At 42.6% G+C, this 12,973-nt stretch overlaps 2 protein-coding genes across 3 annotated transcripts in view; both read right to left on the reverse strand.

The window, feature by feature from the left end:
• LOC137384376 (inward rectifier potassium channel 2) overlaps window positions 1-12,973 on the reverse strand; it is a 211,211-nt gene that overhangs the window by 171,509 nt on the left and 26,729 nt on the right. The gene's annotated exons all lie outside the window — the stretch shown is intronic.
• The window catches only part of LOC137384377 (inward rectifier potassium channel 16-like), a 178,614-nt gene that overhangs the window by 138,910 nt on the left and 26,731 nt on the right, over window positions 1-12,973 (reverse strand). The window lies entirely within an intron of this gene.

Genomic DNA, 12,973 nt, shown 5'->3' on the forward strand with positions numbered 1-12,973 from the left:
TAGACTGTATGATTTAGTCTATATTGCCTCTCCCTATCCCTTTTGCCTCACATTTCTCTGTATTAAATTCCATCTGCTACCTGTCTGCCCATTCTGCCAGCCTGTCTATGTCCTGTTGCAGTTGATTGGTATCATCCTCACTGTCTGCCATACCTCCAAGTTTGGTATCAGCAACAAGTTTAGAAATTTTATTCTGTATTTCAGTATCCAAGTCATTGTGTAGATCATTAGATCTTTGTGGACAGCTTTCTTTGAGCTCAGCAGCAAGCATCCTTGCTTTGCCACTGACTGCAAAATCCAGGCCAACAACTCTCAATAAAGCAGCTGCTTGGTGCACATAGCAATTGTATTCTTTGGCTCCTGTTGTGCAAATCCCTGAAAATTTGTGTAAAGGAATAAATACTTCACAGAGGAGATGTTGCTACATCAAGTAACAGGGCTGACAAAATAACCTATCTTGTATCACTCCAAAGCATTCATAAGTAGACTAACCTTGTAATCAAGAAGACTTTTGTTAGAAGAATTTGAGTAAATTTTGAAGTCATACTTACTTCAACAAATGCAGGAAAATATGATCACATTCATTTCTAAAAGGTTTTTCCACTCCAATTTAATAAAGTTTCAGTGAGTATTATCAGTCAGATACTAGAAAGCTAATTAATATTTAAGTTGTTTGGAGCTAATTTAATACATAATTCCTATCTAATTCTGCAAGTCAACATGACCTTCCTTGTTAAAATTTTCATCCAACATGTTCATTCCCTGAATACTGAAAAATAATAAGAAGTAACATGTCAAAGAAACCAAAGCATGTCCTGAAGGATTTGTTTTACGCCAGAGTAAAACTGAGGATTTTAAGGACTGGTATGGATGCTGTGCATTAGCCGAAAGCTGCCCAGCTTCCCCTGGTGGGTTGTACCATACCTACTGCAGACATGTAGAACCTGTCAGGGTTCAACTTACCTCAAAACTTGGAGTGCCACCCTGCATGCCAAAGTGCATATGTACCATGCCACGTGTGATCTCTGTGTTCACAAGTTTAGGGGAGCTCCAAGTTTGGAAGTAAAATAGAGGACAAGCTATGGAAAGCAACTTTCTAACAACTCTACATTCTTCAAACCTGTTTACCAGTGCCCAGGAGGGACGGAGAGAAGGAAGGAAGGCAGGCTGGAAGGGAGGGAAGGAGGAAAAGAACCTTGTAACTTTCCTGGCCTCAAGGCATCACAAAGCACTTTACAGCCAATGAAGTACTTTCGAAGTCTGGTCACTGTTGTAATTCTTCTTCTTCTTTGGCCAGATAGGGGGAGACTTCAACACATGGGTTATTGGTTTAAAGAATTCCTCCATTACATAGTGCTATTCCAATACAGAGTGGATCTTATTGGAGGCAGAGCAGGTGAATTTCAAATTAGTTTGTGCCAATACATACTGCTCAGTGTTTGATTTCAGAAGATATTACTGGCATATCATGGATAAATCATGGAGATTGTTTTAATTCAGCATGCTCACAGCAGGATTAATTTTACAAAGCAGTATAAATGAGAAGTGGACAGTAAGGCTCTCTGACTTAATGTCCTGTCAAGCTGACACCATAGCTTCAAAGGGCATTTTGCCCATATCAAAGGTATTGCATGAACTGACTTTAGTTTGCTGTATCGAACCTTTTGATGAGTCCATTAGGAAGGATGCGGGCATAAGAGTGGTGACAATCCCAGGCAGCGGAGACACTCAGGTTAAAGCCTCCTTGTACATGGACAGCATCGCCATCTTCTGCTCGGATCCGCTGTGCGTTCACAGACTGATGAGCATCTGCGACCAGTTCGAACTGGCCTCGGGAGCCAAAGTTAATCACAGCAAAAGTGAGGCCATGTTCTTTGGGAACTGGGCTGACCGATCCTTTGTCCCCTTCACCGTCAGGTCAAATTACCTGAAGGTGCTGGGGATATGATTCGGAAGGACCAGGGCGTGCGCCAAAATCTGGAGGGAGCGAGTAGCCAGGGTACACAATAAACTAAGCATGTGGGAGCAACGATCTCTCTCCATTGTGGGTAAGAACCTGGTCATCAGGTGCGAGACGCTCACCTTGTTGCTGTATGTGGCACAGGTCTGGCCCATACCCCACTCCTGCACCGTGGCGGTCACCCGTGTCATTTTCCGCTTTATCTGGAGATCCAAAATGGACTGGGTCTGGAGGCACACGATGTTCAAACCTCTGGATAAGGGTGATAAAAATATACCCAACGTCGCCCTCATCCTGATGACCACCTTCGTGTGTGGCTGCATCAAGCTGTGTGTGGAGCCCCAGTACGCAAACACCAATTGTCACTATGTGCTGAGGTTCTATCTGTCCCCGGTGTTGTGAAGGAAGGGTCTTGTCACATTGCTGCGGAACGTTCCATCCAGTTGGACCGTGCCGTACCATCTATTCTTCGTGGGAAAGTTTCTGCGGGAAAACACCTTTGACCACCAATCCATCAGGCAGTGGTCTGCACGGAATGTCCTCAAGGCCCTACAGGAAAAGGGGATGGTGGATCCTGTCAGATGGTTCCCCGAGCAGACTGCCAAAGTCATTTGGCAGAATGCCTCATTACCAGAACTTTCAAACAAGCACAAAGACGTAGCTTGGCTGGTGGTGAGATCCTTCCCATCAGATCCTTCCTGCACACCCGGAGTCTCACCCCCTCCGCACGCTGCCCTCGAGGTGCCTGTGGTGGGGAAGAGACCATTGTTCACCTCCTTCTGGAATGTGCCTTTGTGAAGCAGGTGTGGAAAAAGATGCAGTGGTTTTTATTGAAATTCATCCCAAGCAGCTCTGTAACACAGCAGTCTGTGCTCTGCGGGCTGTTCCCAGGAACGCAACTGCTGCTGGAGGACCATCAGTTTGGTGAAAGATGCTCGTTGGTCTGTCTGAAACTTGCTGGTCTTCCAGTGCGAAGAGTTGTCCACGACCGAGTGTTGCAGACTGGCACATTTCAAGGTCCAGGACTACGTGCTGAGGGATGCACTAAAGCTTGGGGCAGCAGCTGCAAAGGCTCAATGGGGAAAGACCACTGTGTAAGGTCCTCCTGCCATAGTGAACTGAGGGTCTGGACACATGGGAAACCCCTTGGGCTGTATACACCAAATATGGGTTTGCTATAAAATGTACCTGGCATGTAAAATGGAATGGAAGGGTTGTGAGGCCTGTATTGAAGAAAACTGATTTCCTATGCACTTTTTGGAATGTCAACTTGGAGCTGTTTTGAACTGTTTTGTAATGTATATTATACAGATTTTTATGAATAAAGTATATGTTCGGGGGGGAAAAAAATGAAATGACAACCAAGAGCAACCTGCTGCAGAAACTCCACTAAACATCCCTGAGTTATCTGCCAGTGTAAGTCAGTGCTGCAACACAAGCAACATCGCCGGGGGAGGAGTGAATTTTGGCAATTTTGTTATATCATTTAACACAATGGCTCCCAACTCCCAATTACTGCATGATTCTGAAAGCAATAATAAGGGACTACAGATATAGCTGAAAATATGTTACAGGGGAGTTGGTGGTATAGTGGTAATGTCACTGACCTAGTAATCAAGAGGCCCAGGCCAGTGTCCTGAGACATGTGTTCAAATCCAGCCAACATAGCTGGTGGAATTCAAATTCAATTAAATAATTTCAAAAATTCATGAATTAATGAGAAATTGAAAACTAGTCTCAGTAATGGTGCTATGAAGCTATCATTGATTGTCATTAATCTCTTTTATTGAAGGAAATCTGCTGTCCTTACCCGGTCTGGCCTACATATGACTACAGACCCATAGCAATGCGGTTGATTCTTAACTGCCCTCTGAAATGGCCTAGCAAGCCATTCAGTTGTCAAGGGCAATTTGGGATGGGCAACAAATGCTGGCCATGCCAGTGATGTCCAAATCCCATGAAAGAACTTAAAAATGAAAGTGCATGTAGACTGTCTAGTATTGTATGACATTTAGTATGAGCATATTCAGCACTTTGAGTTTTTAGGAGTTAAAAAAGAAAGACTTGCCTTGATTTATCGCTTTTGCAGTCTCAGAATATCCCAAAGCATTGTACCACCAATGAAATATTTCTGAAGTGTGGTCACTGTTGTAATGTAGGAAATGCAACAGCAAATTTGCACACAGCAAGCTCCCACAAACAGCAATGTGATAATGATCAGATAATGTGCTCTTTTGACGATGCTGATTGACTGATAAATGTTGGCCAGGGATAACTCCCTGCTCTTCTTTGAAATAGTGCCAAGGGATCTTTTCAGTTCACTGGTTTAATGTTTCATCTGAAAGATGGCACTTCTGGCCGTGCAGCACTTCCTCAGTACTGCTCTACCTCCAATAAGATCCACTCTGTATTGGAATAGCTCTATGTAATAGAGGAACTCTTTAAACCAATAACCCATGTGTTGAAGTCTCCCCCTATCTACTTACCTAATTACAACAATGACCACACTTCTAAAGTACTTCATTGGCTGTATGTGCTTTGTGATGCCTTGAGACTATGAAAGTAGAGACTGTTGTGCTCATTTCTCTGGAGTGGCACCGGAACCCAGAACCTAACGCCTTAGGGGTTAGATTGCTACCAACTGATCCATGGCTGACACTGTGGGCAGGATTTTGCCTCTGGGGTTGGGAATCCAACATCAGGACCATTTCCAGGTCCCGACTCCAACCAGATATGTGGGGGTTGGGGGGAAGTAGTCACATTTTCACATAGCCCACTACTAATTGGCTGGTGGGCGGGTTGGGCGGCTAATTAGTGGAGGTCGGTGCGGGATGGAGGCAGGACTTCTAAAGTGTGGGCCTGATTTAAAGTCATCATGGTAGCCACTGTTGAGGCAGCCATTTAGAAGCAGGATACAAGCACCAGGGTGACAGCAGGAAAGGCATGGAACCTGGACATGGCTTCCCCTCATTTCACTGATGCTGACCCTAAGTTGTTCCTGGAGGCTGTGACGGAGAGGAGGTAGGTCATATTTCCAGAGTGTGGCAGGAGAAGGCCACCCAGCCAAACAAAACACGCATGGTTGGAGGTGGCTGAGACTGTGAGCAGCAGAAGCGTCGTGCGGAGCAATTGGGTGCAGTGCCGCAACAAATTCAACAGACTCAAGGTGAGCGCAGCACAAGAACCTGATGACATGCCTCTGGGTATTCAATCGCCAGCAGACACACCAGCTGAGCAGCCTGAGGGTGCATGCTGAACATGGGAGGAGTGTGTACCCAGGGTACCTAATGACCCCTCAGCAAGACCCAGAGCACTAACACTGTTGAGGACCTGGCAGCACTGATACTTGCAGCTTCTTATGTAAATGAGCCACTGGGCATTGGTCAAAGAGATCAGCAGTGCCTTATCTCTCTCTCTTTTGTCCTTGAAGGAGAAAAAGGCACAATATGCCAGGGAGATGGCACGCACTGGAGAAGGATTGCCCCAGCTTGCAACCATGAGTACGATGGATGAGGCAGCAATGGAAATCACCAGGCCCTGCAGGACCAAGTGAGTGATGGAGAGATGGGCATACCTGAAGGAAAGGGTGAAAAGATAATTGCGATCTGTAGATGAAGGGGGTGGAATGCATTCCTTCCCATGACAGCATGCCAAACACTCAACTACATTGAGAAGTCTGGATGATGTCGAGCTTCTTGAGCGTTGTTGGAGCTGCACTCATCCAAGCAAGTGGAGAGTATTCCATCACACTCCTGACTTATGCCTTGTAGATGATAGACAGGCTTTGGGGAGACAGGAGATGAGTTACTCATCACAGAATTCTCAGCCTCTGAACTGCTCTTGTAGCTATAGTATTTATGTGGCGAATCCAGTTCAGTTTCTGGTCAATGGTAAGCCTCAGGATGTTGATGTTGGGGGATTCAGCAATGGTAAAACTGTTGAAGGTTAAGAGGAGATGGTTAGATTCTCTCTTGCTGGAGATGGTCATTGCCTGGCACTTGTGTGGTGTGAAGGTTATTTGCCACTTCTCAGCCCAAGCCTAGATGTTTGTCCATGTCTTGCTGCATGTGGTCACAAACTGCTTCAGTATCTGAGAAGTTGCAAATATTTTGATTGGATTAGTTTAATGAGCTATCTAATAACCATATCACTCAAAAGATGTTATCACTGAATCAGTTAACAAACATTTTTGTGTTCTATTTTCACAAGCTATGATCAATTCTCAAAGATACATTTCAGTACAAGTTTTATCTGGTTTTATTTTAGCAATGAATGCTGCCTCTGTCTGCTGTACAATAATGTCTAGTGCAAACTGGCCACTACCAGTCGGATTCCAGTGCTTGCAACTCGATGAGTACCTTATCAACTGCAGCGGGGAATTTGCAATTTAGAAATAGTACATATACACTGAAATGCATTTCGAAGGTTACAGCCCTTCATACATATCAAATTCTGGCCAAACCCATTGGTGCTGTACCAGTGCAAACAGTGTGTTCTGAATAAATATGGTTTGTTTTTCAAAGTTTAAATAGAACGAGTAATGGTATATAAGTTCTCCCCAGGATTTAGGACAGTTTTTTTTGACTCAGCCTGTTTAAATTCTGATTTAATTCTGGGATTCTCACAATGTAGTTTGTACTTCAGAGATGATATCGGCCCAGATTTTGTGTTAAGCGTTTCAATGAGGCTAACAGTGCTCACTGTTGTTATGGAACTTATGGAGTCCGCACATGCGTAGAGATCAGGAAGTTGCTATTTGAGTTATCCTGCTCCTCCACAAGCTCTTCTCCACCGTTACCTCGTCGATAGACAAGCAAAGAATTTAACTGCTGCTCCTGACTGTTCAGGATCTTAATCAAACTAAAAGAGCAGAATCATAGAGTGATACAGCATAGAAGGAGGCAAATCGACTGTTCGTGCCTGTGTCAATACACACAAATGTTTTATTCCCATTTTGATATATTATTTAATATCACTGTTTCATCACAATATTACTAATCTCACTCAGTATTTAGAAAAAACATAGACATTAGATTGGGTATGAAGATATTGTTCTGTCATAGAGTGATACAGCACTGAAACAGGCCCTTCGGCCCACTGAGTCTGTGCCAACCATCAACCACCCATTTATACCAATCCTACATTAATCCCATATTCCCTACCACATCCCCTCGTACATTAATCCCATATTCCCTACCATTCTCCTACCACCGACCTACACTAGGGACAATTTACAATGGCCAATTTACCTATCAACCTGCAAGTCTTTGGCTGTGGGAGAAAACCAGAGTACCTGGCAGAAACCCACACGTTCACAGGGAGAACTTACAAACTCCGCACAGGCAGTGCTCAGAACCGCACCCGGGTCACTGGAGCTGTGAGGCTGTGGTGTTAACCATTGCGCCACCCTGTCGTAAGTGTTTTTTTTTACAGTTGGTTCTAGTTTTTATTTTTTACATATTCAGGTTTTAAAGGAATCGTCCCTGAACTTCTATTTCATGGTGCCAAAGCTTTTGCTTTTCTGTTTTAATGCACCAATTGTTGAATGTGACCTGTTCTCATCAGAGTAATCTGATACCTTAAATTCACATGAAACAAGAACATTTTCTTTTTCACTTACTCTTAAGTAATGCGTTTTAAACTAAGATTTTTTTTGTGGGATATGGGCATCGCTGACCAGGCCAGCATTTATTGCCCATCCCTAATTGCCCTTGAACTGAGTGACTCGCTAGTCCATTTCAGAGGGCATTGAAGGAAACAACCACATTGCTTTAGGTCTGGAGTCACATGTAGGCCAGACCAGGTAAGGATGGCAGATTTCCTTCTCTAAAGGACATTAGTGAAACAGATGGGTTTTTACAACAATTGACAATGGTCAAGATTAGACAAGCTTTTTTTTAAATTCCAGATTTATTAATTGAATTCAAATTTCACCATCTGCCATGATAAGATTCAAACCCATGCCCCCAGAGCATTAGCCTAGGTTCTGGATTACTAGTTCAGTGACATTACAGAATCACAGATTGTTTCAGCGTAGAAGGAGGCCATTCAGCCCATCATATCTGCACTGGCTCTCTGAACGAGAAATTCCCTCTGTCCCATTACCCTGCCTTCTCTGCATAACCCTGTACATTCTTCCTTTAGTTCCCTTTTGAATGCTTCAATTGAACCTGCCTCCACCACTTTCTCAGGCAGTACATTCCAGACCTCAACCACTCACTGCATGAAAAAGGTTTTCCTCATATCGTTTTTGCTTCTCTTACCAAATACTTTAAAACTGTGCCCTCTCATTCTCGATCCTTTCACAAGTGGGAACAGTTTCTCCCTATCTACTCTGTCCAGACCCCTCATGACTTTGAATACCTCTATCAAATCACCTCTTAGCCTTCTCTGTCCAAGGAAAACAGTCCTAACCTCTCCGATCTATCTTCATAACTGAAATTCCTCATCCCTGGAACCATTCTTGTGAATCTCTTCTGTACTCTCTCCAATGCTCATCTCTTTCCTCAAGTGCAGTGCCCAGAATTGGGAACAATACTCCAGCTGAGGCTGAACTAATGTCTGATACAAGTTCAACATAACTTCCTTGCTCTTGTACTCTATGCCCTTATAATAAAGCCCAGGATACTGTATGCTTTATAAACTGCTCTCTCAACCTGTCCTGCCACCTTCAATGACTTATGCACACATACACCTAGGTCCCTCTGCTCCTGCACCCCCTTTAGAATTGTACCCTTTATTTTATATTGTCTCTCCATGTTCTTCCTACCAAAATGAATCACCTCACATTTCTTTGTATTAAACTTCATTTGCCACCTGACTGCCCATTCCACCAACTTGTCTATTTCCTTTTAAAGTTCTACACTGTCCTCACAGTTCACAATGCTTCCAAGTTTCCTATCATCTGCCACATTACCACTACGCCACCACGACATTTTGAATCTATCTCACTGAACATAGGTTGCTGTGAAGACATGTGCCGAAATCTGTAAGACCTTTTATTGTTAAATAAAAGCAAAATACTGCAGATGCTGGAAATCTGGAATAAAAGCAAGAAATGCTGGAAATACTCAGCAGGCCTGGCAGCTTCTGTGGAGAGAGAAGCAGAGTTAACGTTTCAGGTCAGTGACCCTTCATCAGAACTGACAGAGCCAGAAATGTAATAGGTTTTAAGTAAGTAAAGCAGGGGTGGGGCAAGAGATAACAAAAGAGAAGGTGTTGATACGACAAGGTCACAGAGAATAACTGACCAGAAGGTCATGGAGCAAAGGCAAATAATATGTTAATGGTGTGGTGAAAGACGAAGCATTAGTACAGAGAGGGTGTTAATTGACAGAAAACTGAACAGCCTGGCCCCAAGCACAATCATGAAAAAAACAGTGGGTAGGCACAGTAGAAACAACCTAAACAAAATAAAATAAACACATAAAAAAGAAAAAAGAAAAAGGAAAAATAACTAAAAATAAAAATAAAAAGGGAAGCCCGTAATGCTCTGAAACTATTAAACTCAATATTCAGTCCGGCAGGCTGTAGTGTGCCTAATCAGTAAATGAGATGCTGTTCCTCAAGTTTGCGTCGATGTTCACTGGAACACTGCAGCAATCCCAGGACAGAGATGTGGGCGTGAGATCGGGGGTGTGTGTTGAAATGGCCACCAACTGGAAGCTCGGGGGTCATGCTTACAGACTGAGCGGAGGTGTTCTGCAAAGCGGTCACCCAGTCTGTGTTTGGTCTCCCCAATTGACCTTGTTGTATCAACACCTTCTCTTTTGTTATCTCTTGCCCCACCCCTGCTTTACTTGCTTAAAACCTATTACATTTCTGCCAGTTCTGATGAAGGGTCACTGACCTGAAACATTAACTCTGCTTCTCTCTCCACAGATGCTGCCAGGCCTGCTGAGTATTTCCAGCTTTTATAGTTAAATTTTGTTTTGTAATAAACCAGTTGGATATTTAACACAGTGTGATATCTGCATTGCTCAGAGTTAAATCGGCTATAGGAACTAAAACCAGTAATCCAGGGTAAACATAACAACCTTGCCCTTTTAGCTGGTCGAGGTTGCTGGTTTGTAAGGTGCTGTCTAAGGAGCCTTGATGTGTTGCTGCAGTGCATCCTGTAGATGGTACACACTGCTGCCACTGTGCATTGGTGGTGGAGGGAGTGAATGTTTGTGGATGGGGTGCCAATCAAGCTGGCTGCTTTGTCCTGGATGGTGTTGAGCTTCTTGAGTGTTGTTGGAGCTGCACCCATCCAGACAAGTGGAGAGTATTCCATCACACTCCTGACTCGTGCCTTGTAGATGGTGGACAGGCTTTGGAGAGTCAGGAGGTAAGTTACTCACCCCAGGATTCCTAGCCCTGGACCTGCTCTTGTAGCCACAGTATTTATATGGTTACTCCAGTTCAGTTTCTGGTCAATGGTAACCCCCAGGATTTTGATAGTGTGGGATTCAGCGATCATAATGCCATTGAATGTCATGGGGAGATGGGAGATGGTGGTGTTAATTGGATTCTTACTGGAGCACATATAAAGAGACACTTACTGAACCTGGTGGAAGTTTTGAGTAAGGAGCTACATGTTTGTTATCATTTAACTCTATTAAATAAATGTTACACTGAGTAAAGATTAGCTCCAGCATTATCCTTCAACAACCAGCTTTCTGGAATTTAACAATTAGTAGCTAGGTTACTGAAATAAAATGACACGGAAAAGTGACTGAACTTTAGTAATACGATTTTGCTGTTTTTAGTGTTAGAATTCAATGCAGAACCAATAATGAAGATCTGTAAAAGGGATCTCACATTTTATTTTTAAAAGGAAGCATTTTTTGTTCTCATCAATTATTATTAATGGAGCTCAGATTCTCTAACACCTGTACCTCCATTGAGAAATGTTACTTCTAAGATAAGATAACCAAACAAACAAAATGGCTTTAAATTACTCATGAAAGGAGAGCAGCATTCTGCTTGGCTATCACAATTTTGTAACATTCTCATTACGCACACTCTAGGCAAATACCCCACCCCCACTATTCCCCTTCCTACCAAAACAGATTATCTGGACATTTATCTTATTGTAGTTTGTTGGATCTTGCAGTAAACAAATTGACCACCGCATTTGACTGCATAACAGTAGTGGTTATATTTAGAAAATAATTCATTGGACGTGAAGTTTATTGGGATATTCTGAGTGCATGAAAGGTTCTATGTAAATGCTTATAATGGATATATCATATCTGTACATAGGAGATTTAAACGGGCAGATGTTGTATTTCTATCTGATTAAATGGCCTTTGACAGAGGTATATCTTACAACTAGAATAGAACTGCGCATTTACCATGAAGTTCACATCATTCACTATTTATGTCACTCTCGCCTGAATTCGACTCAGCAGTAATTTTACATGAAAATGACCTAGGGCCTACTCTTTTAAAAAATATATATATATTAAAAGATGCACCATTTTATTTAGGTCAGGCCACCTAAATGCAAGCATTTGAAATTAAAAATGTGTTCTTAAAAAAGACTGAGGAATTCTGTGATCCTGTCGATGGAAGCAGATCATTTAATATGGTGTACCATGATCATTAAATTGATTATGCAGAAGAAAACCAAGGCATTCCAGTATGCATTATTCCAGGCTTGGGTATCAGTTCATTGAAAACCATTTTGGAAACAGAAATTCAGTTAAACTTCTCCACTGGACCTTTTTATTCTGCCATGAGTCCTTTCACACTGCGATAACTAACACTTTCTCCCAGGAAAACACAAACAAATATTGATCTCTGGCCAATTTGGGATTCTCTTTTCCCCATTCCAGTGGGGCTTGTCAGTTGAATGGAGTTTTTCCTTCAGCCCCATTAATGGATTGAAGTCACTGTCCCTAAGAGTTGAATCAAATTAAAAGCAAAATTGGTCAGGGAGACGTTTGACATGTGGGAAACACATCATCATGTTAAGAGTTCCCAAACCATGATATCAAGAAATTCACAGAGCTTCTGTTTGCCCAATATGGAGTAAATACTCCCTTCTCAAAAATAAATACCCTACTTAACTAAATCCAGGTTGCTCAAGCACAGGTTAGCAAGAGCCAAGTCGGAGAAATCTCAAAGAGTTTGTAGGGATAATGCTAGAGTTCAACCATCTGAAGCAACATGTCTTACCATCCAGATCACCAATAAACATCCCAATATTTTTTCAGATAGGACCATTCTCCTTATTGGGTCTTTGGGATGCATTAGTATCTGGAGCTGAGTCGGAATAATTCCAGCTCCTGTGGCAGGTCTAATCATTCAGATTCCATTAATGAACCAGGTTGGCTGGGCAACCATCAATACTGTCCTGAGCTACTGTGGATCTGCCTGGATTTGGTGTCAGAATACTGAATCTGGCACAGGTCTTCCCATTTTCCATCAAAGATATATTACCTTGGAGCAAACTCAACACCAACGTGACCCCACATTCCCCCCTTCCACTCCTAAGGAGGATAGCCACCAGAGGATTAGACTATCGGACAATTAATAAGTATAGGTTTGAGCCCACATGAGCTAAATAACTCAGCAGGAACTCCATGGTGAACAGCAAAATGCTCACTGACCAACGCAGGGCAGCGAACAAAACACCAAATATCTTCATGGTTGCAACATTTTGTATTTTACTGGCATTGCACAAGCAATAGTTTGTCAGTTTATATTTCTTATATACATATAAATATATATATTAATGCAGCATTTTAAATGTAACATTAATTGTCAGGCATGAGACTAGGATGATTGATGTGTTAATGATGTGTTAAACAGAGAAGGACAGTCATGAAACTTTTTCTCCATGTTACTATAGCTTTCAAACAATGGAAAGAACCTTAGGAATTGGTCACTTAAAATGTGCATATCATCGAGAAAATATCGTGGTACATCAAATGGATGGTCATTTTAATCAATGTGGGTTGAACACCCTTGGTTGGCATCCTTCCATCTACGAAAGATGATGGACACACAGCAAACAATCCATTT

This window comes from Heterodontus francisci, chromosome 26 (assembly GCF_036365525.1).
Source record: "Heterodontus francisci isolate sHetFra1 chromosome 26, sHetFra1.hap1, whole genome shotgun sequence".
NCBI classification, from domain to species: domain Eukaryota; kingdom Metazoa; phylum Chordata; class Chondrichthyes; order Heterodontiformes; family Heterodontidae; genus Heterodontus; species Heterodontus francisci.